This window comes from Miniopterus schreibersii (assembly GCF_964146895.1).
Source record: "Miniopterus schreibersii genome assembly, chromosome: 6".
NCBI lineage: Eukaryota > Metazoa > Chordata > Mammalia > Chiroptera > Miniopteridae > Miniopterus > Miniopterus schreibersii.
The window spans coordinates 31,754,138-31,770,737 of NC_138107.1; the positions used below are offsets into that span (position 1 = coordinate 31,754,138).

Genomic DNA, 16,600 nt, shown 5'->3' on the forward strand with positions numbered 1-16,600 from the left:
AGGAAGGAGATTAGTATCCTTATAAAACAGACCCCAGAGAGCTAACTGCCCCTTTTTTCAAGTGACGTTACTGTGAAAAGACAGTCACCTACGAGGAAGTGGGCCCTCACCAGACACCGAGTCTTCCAGCGCTGTGATCTTGGACTTCTCAGCCTCCAGAACTGTGAGAAACAAATGTGTTGTTTATAAGGCACCTAGTTTATGGTATTTTTGTTATAGCAGCCTGAATAGACTAAGTTGGTCATTAACTACTGTACTATATGGTATGGGTAGGTTTAAAGTGCTGTTAATTGTTAAGTAAGTGCATAATTATCTATGAATATCCAGAATATCTAGTGTCAGTGGTTAGCATGTTGTCATTTCTATAGATGTTTATATAACTAGAACAGTATTTAAATTTTGTTTCCCTTTTTTTAAATTTATTTTTATTCTTGAAAGTATTACAGATGTCCCCCTTTATTCCCTCATTGACCCCCTCCACCCCACTCCCGCCCTCACCCCAGGCCTTCACCATTGTCTGTGTCCATGAGTTATTCATATATGCATATAAGTTCTTTGGTTAATCTCTTCCCACCCCACTCCCACCCCCCCATGGAGAGAAAACTATAAAATATATATCTGTATAATTTCACACACTAAGATTGAGCTAAAGCACACCATTGCTTTTCTCCTTCAGTGATATGCTTTATTATTAGTCTTATTTTACCGGTCAGGGGAGGGAAACAGAGAGAATTTAACTAACTTGCTTAAGTTCAAACTCCTCATAAGGGCAGAGCTGGAATTTGAACCCTGCAGTTTGGCTGCACCAGCTGTGCTCTTCAGTGGAGCGTGTCCTTGAAGTGGGCCAGTGAAGTTCACCGTCAGCCAGCATCTGGCTGTAGGGCCGTGATACTGCGCCAACACCCCAACCGTTTGACAGACTACCTGAGCTAATGCTATCTCAAAATGTGCAAAGGCTCAAACACAATAACATTTTACTACTTGTTCCTTCAACAAAAACGGGTTTGTTGAGCACCTGCGAGCTTAGTACATTCTGCTAGGTTTTCCTCTGGGGAAGGGCGTACAGGAAGAAGGGATCATACCTCAGATCATCCTGCCTCCTGTCAAAGTAGTAAGTCATATTCAGAACGGTGCTGGTTTTTCTCTGCACCACGTCACTGCCCTCGGAGCATGGAGGGAGGGGGTTATCAAAAGAAGAAAAGATTTTCTGGGGATGGCTGGGAGGGAGATCTGGGCAGGGTACCAACAGCACCTGCTACTGTCTGTCGCCCCCCGGGGTCTGTGCAGGTGGGGCTTTGCACAGAGGCGCCCAGCTGGAGGGGGTCCCTACGGCACCACCACAGTTAAAGAAAAGCAACTGTGAGGTTTTTCCCCACTTTCCTAATTTGTCCAAATGAGCAGCATTTGCTGGTGGAGCCCCTCTTGTGTACAGATGCGTGAGAGATTCCCTTTGGTCCGTGTTGCCTGACTGTGTGTATTACGGCAGCAGGGGAGGGGAACAGTGGTCCTTTGGGGGAAGGTGATACAGGTATAATGAAAGCCTCAGGCAGTTATCGACAAAAGTCACCTCCACAAGCTGGTGGTTGGGGAACAAATAGGAAAATGCTATAAGGATGTCATTTATATCCTGAGGAATGCCTCTACAAACTTATAAGAAAACTGGACTCATTTGCTCTGTTTAATTAACTGATTTATTTATCCATAAGGATAAGCTTAATTATAGATATTAATAAAGGCAGAGTTTAGTAGGTACTTATGGGCCAAACTGGCACAATTCTAGTATTATAAAACAGGTACTATTATTATCACCATTTTTCAGGTAAGGAAACTCAAGTTCAGGAAGATTTGATAATTTGCCCTGGGTCATGTAGCCAACAGCTGGTAGATACGGTATTGGTATGCTGGCATCTGTGTTCTTAGCTATTAGATGGTGATATATTATTAAAATAATTCTAGCTGTTACAAAAACTGACCCTAAAATATGTAAAGGTGCTTTCTTATGTTATTCTAGGACTCGTACATTGCCAGTGTAATCTGGGGGCCTCTTTTATCCCAGCTTCTCAGCCTGTCAGGTTCTAACACTGGCCCCAGGACTTCTGTTCATTGCTCAGTCTTAAATTTTCCAGGCTTCTTCTGACACTTAGAGTGCAGCATCCTCCGTTCCATACCCATAGACCAGTATGTGAGACTCAGCCATTTATTTATTTTTATAACAAAACAAAATTAAAACTTCGCTCACACCCAGCATTTATGAGTTAATCTACTTTGGTAAAAATTTTATTGGGAACAGGGGGATTGGAGGAAAAGAGGTGTCTGGGAAGTGGTCATATCACTAGGCACGTAGTAGCATTTTGCCTTTTTTCTCTCTCTCTTCTATCTCATCTCTGCTCCTCAATTATTTCCCTTAGATGCTGCCAATATCTATAAATAGCAAACATGTACATTTATATATCACTCTTCCAAGTCTCTTTAGCAATATTAATTTAATATATAAAACAAGGCTGTGAGGCAGATTCTCTTATCATTTTTCCATTTTCCCAGTGAGGAAACTCAGATAGAGATTAACCATTACCTTAAATACTTTTGATTTAAGGGTGCTCACCTCTGTTGTTTCACTTGTATGCAGCCCTGACTTGCACGCATCCTACATCGCATTCCCGAAACCACGGCTGCTGCCTGTGAGAGAACAGTTCATTTTCAGCAGTGTGACCACCTCGGCTGTAAAGCACAGTAAAGTACCAAAAAATTCCCCGTGTTCGTGCAATTATATGAATATGTTCTTCTCTTTTATCCGCCTAGAAGTGAGTGAAGAATAGGGGGGGAAAGGTGCTAATACTGATCATTAAGATATAGGCATCATTTCAACAAAATATAAAGACTGTGTCCGATAGACAAGGTGAGGATCTGCTGTGAGAGTCACAATCTCAGAAACAGTCCAGTGAGTCTTTTGCTAGTCAAAGTGATGCTGTTAAGTTTGCATGAGAAACTGGAAGAAATATTTAGAAGTGGCAGCTGAGATTCCAGAATTTCTGATTAACAAAGACTGCTTTGATAACAAATTCAAGACAAATTCTTGTTTGCAAAATATTAAACTTAACTAGAGATTATGGAGGGGCAGATGAAGAAATTCATTTGAACATAGTTCTCTGAGATGTGAACACGGGAGGCAGCCCATTAAGTTCGTCAGGGAGGAGAATAGGCTTTGAAATTCTTACATTCTAATGAAAGGAAGATTTTAAGGTAGAAAGATCAGAGGAGAATGTAATTAATAGAGCTTGGTCCTTGAGAAGGCAGCAGGGAGAAGGATCTGATCCAGAGAAGAGGGAGAGACCTTGTGCACTGTGACAGGAGAGAAGTAGGGAAAGGACAGGCGTGGAAGTTCGGGGGCTCTGTGATCTGGTGCGTCAGGCTCCAGCTAACCGCCTGCGTGCTACCTGAACCCCAGGACAGGTTTTCAAAAATGTTAACTGCCCTCAGGGTGCATGACAGAGCCCCAGCCATTACTCTCAGATCAGATGAGACATCTTAAACCTAATGTGTCAACTAAGACATCTAAGAAGCCACATAAGGGTCCTTCCCATTCAACTGTGTTGTCTGAGCTTTGTCTCCACTTTAAGTTGCATATAAGAAAGCAATTGACCTTCTTTCCCAAATAGCACACAGCCAATTAGGAATATCTCCAAAGATTCTCCTAGTGAGCATTTCAAGCAGTGGCATAACTGGCAAAGCTTGTTAAATTAACATTTGGCACCCATATAGTCACCAAAATACCTCTCCAGGACAAGAAATTAATCCACTATTATATTTGACATGCATTTCTTTAATTAATGTGTAAAATAGCAAAGGTTGCCTGTCCAGAAGACAATTTTTCTTCAAGGGTCTTGTGAAATAAATAATGCACATAAAACATAAATCACAAAGGCAAAGTACTTCTCAAGGTTGTGTTTCAAATATGTTATTGTGTATTAAAGTAACTTTTTCCCCCTGAGTATGTATCTGAAAAATACTGTTAAAATCGTGAAAATGACCCAACATATAAAATATTTGTTTTACTCAACTTTCTGGAAGCATCCTGTATCCTTCTATGTTAACCTCTATATAAGAGATTTTTAATGTGCAATGAATGGTTTTTATAGATTTTGAACACAAGTTGTATAAAATTTATCACATAGGTGTGTTTGCCTTAATTAGGGTGACTGGGCTAAAGCAGAACAATTTACAAGTCAGAGTTTTGTTTGCCCTCCTAATTCAAATGGTATAGCCATCCCAAATTCCCCAGCAGAGGATTTTAGTTCTTACTGACTCATTGAGCTGCTTTCCTACATTTCATCTCTCCCATCACCATTAAAAGGCAACCTTAAAAGCAATAAGTAGCATCTAGCTTTCCTAATATCTTAATTTTTGTCCAATGATGAGTTTTTAAACACTCTTTTAATAATCATCTTAATGCTGAAGTTCCCATTTATGTAAGGTTAATTTGTGTTGCATTTTATCACCCAGCTTCTAACCGGAGAACCGTGTCTTTATCTTAGTTATAAAATAATCTTATGAAACATATCTTACTTACAAAATGGTCTTTATCTTACTTATAAAGTAGTCTTATTTATAAAATAAACTATTAGCAACTGCTTGCAAGCATATATGGAAATGTTATTAGTCAGATTCCTTCTGTGTGAGGAGATGCAGAGGATTTGCAGTATCATGTTATGCATTGTATAAGTCTATAAATACCAAGTTATTATATATTAATGTAATAGCTGCTAGCCTGTGAGGTGTCAGATCCTGCCCTGGATAGTTTACATGTATCATTTCTATTCCTACCAGAAAACTAAGCAGTGTCCACTTTACATAAAAGGAAACTTAAGATAACTTACCAAAAATTGTATCAGTGGTAGTGTTTGGATTTAAATGTAGGTTTGTACAGAGTCTTAATAAGGGGAAAATTGTGTGTGTGTGTAAAAGTATCTAAAATTGGGGGAAAAACAATGTTTTACTTTGGTTTATAGCTCCTTTAGCTACTTAATAAATATTTGGCTAAATGGATTCTAATTACAAATGATTTTATTTCCTATAGGTGTGAACATAGTAGCATTAATAGTAGATTATTTTTGCCCTGGCCAGTGTGGCTCAGCAGTTAGAGTGTCGACCTGAGCACCGAAGGGTCTTGGGTTCCATTTCCTGTCAAGGGCACATACTTGGGCTACAGGTTAGATCCCTGGAGTTGATGTCCCCCCCCCTTCCACTCTTTCTAAAAAGCAATGAAAAAAATATCCTCAGGATTAAAAAAAAATTTTAATAGTAGATTATTTTTCCTGGCTTAGAAATTCTCTTTCAAAACTATTTGGAAACCTCTTATAATTATTCTCAGGAATTGGATCATGACTCTAATGAATAAAGGAACATTTTAGGGAGTTCTCTTTTGTAGAATAACAACTTTTTCAGTAATCCAGTATGGGGCAGCATGTCAGTTACTTATTGCTGCTTTATCAAATTACCAAAAATTTAGTGGCTTAAAACAACAGAAATTTTATTATCTTACAGTTCTGGAGGTCAGAAGTAGAAAATGGGCCAAGATGCTGGTGGGACTGTGTTCCTTCTGGCCACCCTGGGGGAGAACCCACTTCCCTGCCTTCCCAGTAGCTGGGGGGCTGTATTTACCTCTTGGCTCCCAGCCCTCTTCCACCCCAAAGCCAGCAACAGCTTTCTCATGTGACATCTCTCTGACTCGGACTCTGTATCTCTCTCTTCCTCTTATGAGGAGCCTTCAGATTATACTGCATGCCCCCTACCCCTGATAATACAGAATAACCTTCATGTTTTAAAATCAGTCGATTATAGCAAACTTAATTCTACCTGCAACCATAATCCTTTCCTTGCCATGTAACAGAGCGTACAAGTTCTAGACCTTAGGACGTGAACATTAGGGGTGGGGGTTGGCAATTATTCTACTTACAACAGGCAGATTTAGATTTTGTAAGGTCTGAAGTTCATGGAAAGCCTTCTTTAAGAATATGAACAAAGAAAATTACAAATATAAAATTAGACACTAAAGCACATAAAGGAAAATATGATATAAAACACAGACTTTTAAAAAGGCAAACTGCATAAATATATTTCATTTAACCCAAACTAATTTTATGTATCCTCAACTGTCTAATATGCCTGTCAAGCAAACAAAACAGCTGTGTGATAAAAATGCCGTATTCAAAACTTCCATTTGTTTTGGCTAAATTAAAAATAAATAGGTAGAGCACTTACCAAAATTATGTCTTCACAGTTTGGTTTCTAACCAACTCTTTATTCATTTTTATTTATGTCAGTTTTTCCACTGGTTCAGTTGCCCAATTCCTTGTGTTCTGTAAGACATGATGCAAGGAATATGGAATTTGGGTCCCGAGGCCTGTACTAAAGTCCTCCCTTACTTATTAAGGATCTAGTATGTGCCAGGCACTGTGCTGGACTCAGAGGGTACACTAATAAGCAGGGTAGACGTAGTCCTTGCCCTCATGGATCATACACTGTCACAAAAATACAGACCCAGGAAGGCCATCTGAAGCACACTAAGTGGTCTGAAGAGGCGAAGGGCCCTGTGAAGGTCCCGCACGGACTGGTGGCAGTGAGGTTTACTCCGGGATCTGAGAGAGGAGGCAGGGATCTAGGCAGAGGGGAGCAGTGCAGGGAAAAGGAGACGATTTCAGGCAAAAGAAATATTATGAACAAAGACCTGTAATGGGAAAGCTGCTACTAATTTTGAGAGGTAAAGAATGCTGTAGTGAATGGAGAAAGGGAGAGAGTCGTGTAAGGCCATCCTTAAGAGTTGGGACCAAGTGCAGCAGGGCCTTATGACAATGCCTAAGGTTTTGGTTTCATCTTAACTGCAGTAGAACACCACTGAAGAGTTTTCAACAAGAATGTGCAAAGATCTGATTAGCAGACTTGAAGCATTTCCTGTCTGTTTTGGAACATGGAACAGGGAAGGGGGAGGGGGAGGGGGAAGGGTAGAGGCAAGGAAATGAGAATGAGAAGTATTTGGAGTTGAAGCACAAAGACTTGTGTTATTAACCACCTTTTCCCCCTTCAGAAGGATTCCAGTGTGTATGCTTTTTCCTTGACGATGACTCTTTTTTTAAAAATATTGTTCATTAAGCATCATTTAAGACATACAAAAAAAAAGTAGCAAGCACACCTGATTGGCTACTTTTATGCTGAGTGATACATTTATACTCTGTTTCTTGGACCAGGTGCTTGCATTTTATTTCTAATTGTATAATGAACATAGTTTCCCTAAATACCGGCATTTCAGGCATCAACAAACTGAGGAAGGGGATAATTGGAAAGTTAGAAATTTCCTTCTGAAGTCATTCCAGGCCTCCTTTAGCTGAACGTAGAGGTTCTCTGATTTAGCACTTGTGTTGGGTGGGGGAGGAGGGGCAGCCTCACCACATGCAGCCTCCCATTCTTGTGGGCTTAACTCATTCTACCACTTTTCCTGATCATGGAGGTACTCGGTGCCTTCCTTACCAGCTTCCAGGGGACATACCTCGTCTTTTGTCCACTCTGCAGATATTAACTTCTGCACATTCAAGCCTGGCCATAGCCCAAGCCCCCGCCCCTACTCCTATTGATGTAACTCTATTCTGGATCCCCTAGTTTTCTGCCTTAAGATTGGCAGTGGCATAGTTTCTGTTTTCTATATAGTTGTACGTTATCAGTAACTTTGTCACACCCCAGTGCCCCTTCTGATATAGTTTCTGTCTGTGCTACATTATGACAAGAAGCATGTCATTGGGATACACTTCTCTGTTGATTGAGGTATAATTATACCTTTAAAAGCAGTGAAGATGGATAGCCATGTAGGAGTTTGCACACAGTAGAAAATGTGTATCTGAAGGAAGCTCTACTGAGTGTGCACTCCCCACATGCTATCTGTGGAAAGTTCATAATTTACATCAAGTAAAACTTGAGTCATTCTAATCTTTATGAAATACTAATCGTATGACTAAGAAAAATTTTTCCACATTTCCCAAATATTGGCTAAACCATGTAGCTCTCCAGCCTTGTAGAATAGAGTAAGCTTGTCTTTGGCAACTGTGTTGGTTGGGCTTCCCTAAAAGCAGACCCTGAGACAAAGATTTAATTACAATCTTTGAGAGCTAACCCCAGGGAAGCACCAGTATTGCAGGATTGTAGGGAAATGAGACAGGGAAAGGAAGTTAATATAAGGTGTGTTATTTAATAGTGCAGTACTCTGGGCAATTGGGACTTAATTCCTTTGGGATTCTGTAGGAGACAGTATAGAGGTGTTTCCCCGTAAGGGGAAGAGACTATAGCTCCCATGTGTCATTGCCTGAGGACTGCTTCCAGGGTCCTTAACTTCCTGGCACTTCATGCCTCTTTTCCTTGTAGGCCCAGCTGGTGACAGCAATTGGAAAGAGCCCTCAGCAGAGAGTTAGTTGCAAGTGGCTACAGTGAGACACCATCCTTGCAAACAAAACTAGTGAGTGCCAAGGAGATATGGACAGGGTGCCAACAGCATCTGCTACTGTGGCCTTCTACCCAGGGCTTCCACTTAGAGTTGTGCAGATTAGGCTTTGCACAGAGGCGCCCAGCTAGAGGGGGTCTCTATAGCACCACCACAGTTAAAGAGAGGCAGCTGTGAGTTTTTTCCACTTTCCTAATTTGTCCAAATGAGCAGCATTTGCCTCCTCTCTCTGTGCCTTCTGTTTCCCATTGGGGCCCTCTGGCAGGACTTCACTGTTACCAATATTCCATCTTGTCCAGGGCATTCCACAGGCATATGGCTGCCCTTCTCTGTCAGTACCCTGCACATACACTCCATGATGCATAGTCAGTTTTCAGTAATGTTAGTGCCCATCAGTTTCCAAACCCAATTAATTAGTTTTCTGTATACTCTTAACTTTTGTCTGTCACATATTATTAAAGAGATTCTCTAATCTGATGCGTTAAGTTGTTAACAAAGTTTAGATGGCTTCATATCACCCTTTGAGGGCAATTGCATGTTATTCAAGGGGTAGAGTTCTCATGGTGGGATTTCAGGTGTCACAAGTGGGATGTCACCCCACCACCCCTCTTAAGGACATCCAAAGGGAAAAAAATAGCAGCTTGAGAGGTTGCATGCTGGTAATGAAAGACTGACCACATACCATTTTACATTTGAAAGTTTTATTATTGTCCCTTTTCATTACTCTAACCCCAAATTAACTTGCTTCAATTGTGCCAACAAAGGTGCCTCCATAATGCGCAAATGTCTCCTGATGCAAGAAACCCAGATAAATACCTCAAGTTCTAGAGGCAGATACATTGTTTAACAAGGTACCACTAGGCAAAGCTTTTGAGTTACACGGGCTTCCATTCCTTGCCATTTCAATTTTAATGACAGTCTAATTAGAACTCCAAAATATCACTTGTGGCTGCTTTAAGGCAGGTTTAGTTTAATATAACTTGTATTTAACTTGCTCTACGCCTTATATATATGCTGACTATACAATGTATCATCCAAACTGGAATATCTTTGAGAGTGAAAAGGAGACACTATTAATAATATGTTCAAATAACAGGCATAAACCAGGATTGTCCTGAGTTTAGCCAAGAAGTACACTCACCCTGCTGCCTTTTACCTCCCCGTGCTCTTGACACAGCACTGGAGGGAAGAACAGGGAAAAGCAGGACACCGGGCTCAGTCCTCGGTGCCGCTCTGGAAGGAAGGAGGAACCCCAGAAAATAACACTGTCGTTCGTGGCAAATGGCTCTGTTGCTGCCATGTTCCCCCCCTAAAGCGGTGTGTCATTCAAAGAGCTGAAAGAGTACGAAGGTTTCAGAGGACTTGGATCTTAGTTGGAATTTGTTTTTGTTTGGGGGGGGGGTGTTTTTTCTGGTGCCGACAGTTTTACTGCATACCGACTGCTGCTTAACTCTTGAGCTCCAGTTCTTGTACTTGTAAAATACAGCAGTGTCAATACCAGTGAAATATGATGAGGGTTAATGGAAATGTGTGTAAAGCACTGAGCATAGGGCTTGGCAGGTAAAAGTGCTCGACAAAAGCTGGACTCTTTCTTTTCCTAGGCAGGCAGGAGGGTGGGGTGGGAAAGGTGCGGGGAAAGCAGCTGACAGCAGTGAGCGCTTAATCGGCGCACCCCCAAAGCGATAACCTTGGCAGCTGGTGTGTATCACACGCGCCTTGCAAGTGCCAAGTGGGTAACATGCAAGAAATCGCTGTGGGACCTTCCTCTTGCTCATGAGAAAACCCTTTGATAAGTTTGCCCTGGAAATCATGTATTAGCCCTGAGCTTTACTTCTGTAATATTTCTTACATAACTAGGGAAGCCACGTAGAATTTAAGAAAGTAAGCAACACATTTTTGTTTGATTTCATTTAAATGGCTTCATATTGTAGTTTTTTTAAAATTGTGTCACTGTGTAGCAGTTTTAAAATTATGGCTGTTTAGCAGTTTTCAAATTTGTGAGATGATACATAGCAAATTACCATGTGATTTTTTTCACTTTGTGGTCTTATAATAAGCTACAGAAAAAAACACTCTTGACAGAAGCGATTTAATCATAGTGTGTATGTGTGAGAGAGAGAGTGGTGAGGGAGAGGGAGAGGTGGGGGGGGAGGGAGAAAGAAAGAAAGAGGGAGGGAAGGAGGGAGGGGAGGCTCGCAGAGGGCTCCCTCCGATATTCCTCTCAGAGACACAGCACAAGTTACTTAAACCAGGTCAAATCTCCTTCGGCTTTCAGTCTTGCCCTGAGAACAACTTAATGCTGATTCTTAATTTGTTCAAGATAAACAAGGTAAGTCTGTGTTACCTGTCTGAATTTACTAAGTCCTAACAGGAGTCTGTTAGTTAATTTAGAACTTTTCATAAAACTAAAACCAAAAGCCTAATTTCTGTGTTTGTCTGAAGCTCTCAGTGATGTCTTAACAGTTTTCAAACAAAGGTCGTGTTATGCTTGAGATTACTAATAACCGAAGGAAAAATAAAGATGTAAAAATTGTTATGTGGTATTATAGAAGGATGTTGCTATTCTAGGTATATTTATAAAATTACAGTGTCTAAATATGATTAACTTTAAACCCATACTTACAGGATTTTAATGTTGAATTTAAAATTGAGCAGTGCTGCAACTCATTAGTGCCAAAACACACATCACAAAGTTATATTTTCCTTGAAAGCAATTTCATTTCTATTTAAAATTGTGTCAACTGTGTTGCATATCATATAGACCATTCATGCTCAAATAAATGCAAATATTTTATATGGACATTGATTTTGGAATTATAAATCATGTTTCCTATTTGAGGCTCCAAATATTTTCCTTTCTTTCTGTTATGTCAAGGACCACAAAAGTGTAACATTTTTGTGTAAATAACTTATGATGACTCATATCAACTGTGCTATTTAAGATAGTTTATACTTTTGCCCTAAGACTACCTGTTTATGAACACCTTGCCTGGCAGTATTTCAGATAAAACAATTAAAATTCTCAAGTAAGAACTATGTCTTAATTATCTTTAGATCAGAAAAAAATCTATACATGTTAAGAATGTAAAGAAATTTCAAAAATAGACTTTATTTTATGCTTTCAGATAAATTATGAGGAGAAGTGCAATCTGGTAATTTTTTTCTTAATTTTTTTTCTGATTCACTCGTGCTGATGTCAGACACAAACAGTCTGGCTGAAATTGCAAGTATTGTTTGTCATCACTGGAGTTTATGGTAGAGCCGTTCTGAGGATGCTTTGGAAAAGGACAGTCTTATGTATATTCAAAAACAGTGCAGTTCTCCAAATACTAAGCATATAACCTATATGCTCAGATAAAAACAAGATTTATCACTAACTTCCTTTCTTCCTTTCTTAAAAAGAACAACAAAACAAAAATAATCTAAATCAAAATCTGATGGAGGACATTTGAAGCACTGTATATGTTGTCAAAGAAGAGTCTTCCACTTATTGCTTATGGGTTTTATTTTACATTTTCAGTTTATATTCTGAGTAATACTTGCATGGAATTAATTTCTCATTTAGTTTCAATTAACACAACACTAAACTTCAGAAGCAGGGCTTATCCATGGAAAGAAGGCATAAATACACTTAGAATGGCTGCAATACATTTGTGATTTATATCTGTCCCTCCCCTAGTTCCTTACTTAGTTTAAGTCATTTGTCTTGAAAGGAATCTCAACATCTGCTTGGTTTTATGCCATCATGTGAACCAACTGAGTGAAATGTCCTCTTGTTACGTATCTGTGCTTATTATTAATGGGCAGCAAGAAATTATTTTTCTACCAAAGTAAAAAAGTTGGTTTATTTTTCTCCCACTTTAAAGTTGGTATAAGACCAACAGTACAGAATCAGTGTGGTCTGGGATATTTTTTTACCCGATTGACCAATTAACAGAAACCACTTTGGTCTTCCATGAGAGTGTGTGTGTGTGTGTGTGAGTGTGTAATACTCTAAGCTTTAGTTCCTGAGTCAGTCAGCAACTTCCTCGATGAACATTTGCTGAGCCCCACTCTTTCCCAAATTCCTCAACAGGAGAGATACAAAAACATGTATTCAAATGAAAAGTTACATGTAAGTGAAAGATTTTATTAAAGGTCTATCACTCTAAGTGATTTCATAGAGCAGTTCATAGTCAATTACCAATTTGTTTATAGCAAAATAATCAACATAGGGGCTTAGGGAGCAAAATCACTGTGACTTGGGCTGGTCAGACTAGGTTGTCAGTGGAGATGCTTTGAGGATGGCCTAAAGGACTGGGAGGGGAAAGACGGGAAGCGCATCTGAAGTAGGTGGGATGGTAGAAGGAAAAGCTTGGAGGCAGAGTGCCAGCCCATAAAGAGGGCACAGGATGGAACCAGCGTGGCTGGAGCAGGAGGTTGCTCTGGAGTAGAGCGAGGTAAACACGGCAGAGTCGGTGGGAGTAGATTATAGGAGCACGAGGCTGTGGGAGAGCCAGTGGGGAAGGAGCAGGAGACCAGCACCTGTATGAAAATTAATCTGTTGTGGCTGTACAAGCCCAATTCGAACGGTAAGAATCTCAGCATGGACAGACCAACTGAAACAAGAAGGAAGGACTAGGAAGAGGCGATGAGGCAGCAAGTGGAACAGAGGTGGCCGTACGGAAAAGGGAAGTTCCTTGAACAGAAATGGGAAATTGGCGGGGAAGGCCGACGTGAACCTCTCCCAGTCAGGGTTCAAGCAAGCTGCAGACCGTGGATAGAACCACTGCAGCAGGGAGACCCCCCTTCCGCTCTTAGGGCCTTTCAACGGATTGAACCCGGCCCATCCAGATCGTGTGAAATAGTCTCTCGTATTTAAAGTCAACATGTTATGAACTCTAATCACACCTACAGGATACTCTCATAGCACCTAGATTTGTGTTGATTGAATAACTGGGGACTGCAGCCTAGTCAAGCTAATACCTCATAAAACCATCAAAAACCTCCAAAGTGCTATAAACTCCAGGGTGCTTGGTAGGATTTCTTACATGAAAATGGCCAGAAGTATATTAGAAATTCAGAACTGAAACTCAGTAAAGTATTGATATGGGAGATACCCTGGTGGAAGTTTCCACAAGGAGGTGACATCCATATCAGTCAGGAGAGTTAGGGAGATTCTCAGAGCAGGCTGCAAACTTCTAGGTCAAAAATGAATTCTGGGGAGAAACCATTTTTAAGAGGCCGAATAAAGAAGAGTTAACTAGCCCTGGCCGGTTTGGCTCAGTGGTTAGAGCATCTGCCCGCGGACTGAAGGGTCCTGGGCTTGATTCTGGCCAAGGGTTTGTACCTCGGTCGCAGGCTCAATCCCTGGCCCAGGTGGGGTGCGTTCGGGAGGCAACCAATCGATGTGTCTCTCTCACACTGATGTTTCTCTCTCTCTCTCCCTTCCGCTCTCTCTTAAAAGCAATGGAAAAAATGTCCTTGGGTAAGAATTTTAAAAAGAAGAAGAGTTAACTAGAAGATAAAGGGATTAAAGAGCTAAGAGGACCCTTGCTTGTCCTTTTCTTTGCAATACTTTTTTACTGGTTTCCAGAGATTTCCAAGGGGGCAGGAACATGGCTGTGGGTCCCCCACTTTCCTCCTGGACCCAGAGATCCCAATAGAATTTGCACTGTGCAAAAGCCAGTGGTTTTTACTGTGAACTTTGAAAGTATAGTTTAAATAAGATTGTAGGTATTTCAGAGATATGAGATATATATTGCAGATAGTAAGATATTAGAGGCACAGCTCTTCTGATTACTGTATGGAGAGGCCTTCTGGGGACCTCTGCCCCACAGTCTTGAAAGCTCTTTCCCTTCCTCGTCTGTCCAGCAAATTTTATTTAACCTTCTAGGTACATCTCTAGTATCTCCTCCTCTGTGGGTGGTGCCTTAACTCACCCAAGAGAAATGTTAGCTTCATCTTATGTCCCCTCACTCAAGACGTTAATTTCATCCTCGCCTAGGCACGTTTTACACTTCGTACCCTGCTGAAATAGAATTGCTTACAGGTTTCCTCCCCCACCAGACAAGAAGCTCCTTTCAATTTTTAATTCACTGGTGCCTATAACGACCCTATTTAAGTGTTTAATATAGTTTAGGGAAATGAAGGGTGGGTAGGTATGTGTATATGAGAAAACAATGTGTAGAAGGCAGACCAATATATGTTTATGAACAGTTTGTGTAAGGAGAAATTTTTGAAGTTCTGGGGTTTTAAAAGTAGGATTTAAGAGAGTAAGGTGAAAAAGAAGAGAAGGGGGCATTCATGGTAGGAATTCTGCAGAGGAGGAGACAGATACCATCATCCTAATACAGGGAGGAGGAGAGGCTTGTGTACAGGACTGAGTTGGGAGGAAGGGTGGGAGAAATCTGTCTTCCCAGGAGAATGAAAGGCTAATGGATGTGAGGTAAATTAAAATGTGCCTTCTCCTAAGAAGAGGAAATATTTCTTGATGTGAAAAACCTGAAATTTTAAAACTATATCAATTTAACTTCAGTCTGAAGCATTTAAAGCACTGTAACAGTGAAAACACAATTACCTTTTTCTATGTGTGTATGTGTGTGTGACTGAGGGTCTGTTATGGGTAGTTCTTATGCTACTTCATTTAATTGACATTTCACCTCCGTGTTTCCTCCAGCCATAAGCTAGCCTAGTGTTGATTACAAATTCTGGTAAGTTCAAAATACGGTTCCTTCATCAAGACGTTGGAAATATTTGCAATAGTGGAATTTATTAATATAATTATTATAACCATGGGTTGCAAAAAAGCCATAATATTATCGACATTGCATTGTAATGCCCTTGAGAGGAAAATAGAAAGGGTAAAGAGAAATATTTCATTCCACAATTGAAATTGCTGGTATGTATTTCATGGTGTTTAACTTTTACAGAATTCGGCACCATCTCACAGGAGAATTGTTTAATGTATTCCTGAGAAAAAATTTTTCACCTATGCCTTCTGGTATTCCATCTTTTTAATTTTTAAATGTTTTTTGCCTTTAACTTAGCAAATAGTAGATGGGAATTTCAAATCCATAAAAAATGTTGTTTTCTTATTGATTTAGAACTTAGCTCCTTATGATCTTTCAAAAAATAGGAACTTATTTTGTGGAGACATACAGCTTAGGTGAATTTACCAAGAATATAGGGTCATACAGTGCTGCTCTCCTATTGTACTTTTTTAGGGGAAATGTCAAGAAGCATTTGTGAGAGACTTTTACTATAGAACTTCAGAATTAGATTTGCAAACAAATCTTCCTGTCTCTAAGGAGAACGCCAGGACTAAGAGTGATTTCTCTGAACTGTGTCCAATCTGCAGTGATTGGGTCCCCATTCATTTCAAGGACACTATATATAGCTGCATCCACATTCCTCCACCTGTTACATAACAGTTTATTGCAGCAGAGAGATGCTCATGTCACAGGTGGTTGGAGACTTGGCCTGTTAAAGTGCAAACAAATGGAGTGTGGAAATGCCTGTTCTTTCCGAAACGATCTTAGGAATAAAGGACACTGTCCACTCACTGCTGCTCTGTTTTCATGATGAGACTTTATTATTATTATTATATTCTTTTACACAATGGAATTGAAGTTTCATCTCCAGTGAAGGGCAGACAGAGCTTTTGGAGCAGAACGATTCAGGCTTTAATCTCCAGTGTGGCATTAAGGAGCTTGTGTGATCACAGGGTAAGTGTCCAACCTTACTCCACCTGGGTTCTTTAAACAAAGGATGAGATCACTTTATTTTTAAAGCCCTGGTGCTAAGTTTCAGATTTATTCTATTCTAAAATGGATCCGTTTAACCCACCTATCATATACATTTCAGGATTTCAGCTCAATGTTAATTTCTGTATTCTTCCAGTCCTTACTTGATGTGGACTGGGGATAAATGTTGCCAATATAACATTAGTTTACTGCTTTAATATTGCATAAGCCTCAAAATATCTTAAATAAAGCCTTTAATATTCTTACAAATTTACTTCTGCTCTAACAAAAAAAAATTCAGGTTTGTATAGCTTATACCAGCGTGTTTTCCTCATGGAAAAGAGTTTAAACTCTACAGTTTGGGCCATGTTCATTTGTTCCCACTTGTCGAAGT

At 40.1% G+C, this 16,600-nt stretch overlaps 1 protein-coding gene across 28 annotated transcripts in view; it reads left to right on the forward strand.

Moving 5' to 3' along the window:
- The window catches only part of RIMS1 (regulating synaptic membrane exocytosis 1), a gene marked incomplete at its 5' end in the record, with an annotated part of 385,667 nt that overhangs the window by 343,458 nt on the left and 25,609 nt on the right, over positions 1–16,600 (forward strand). The window lies entirely within an intron of this gene.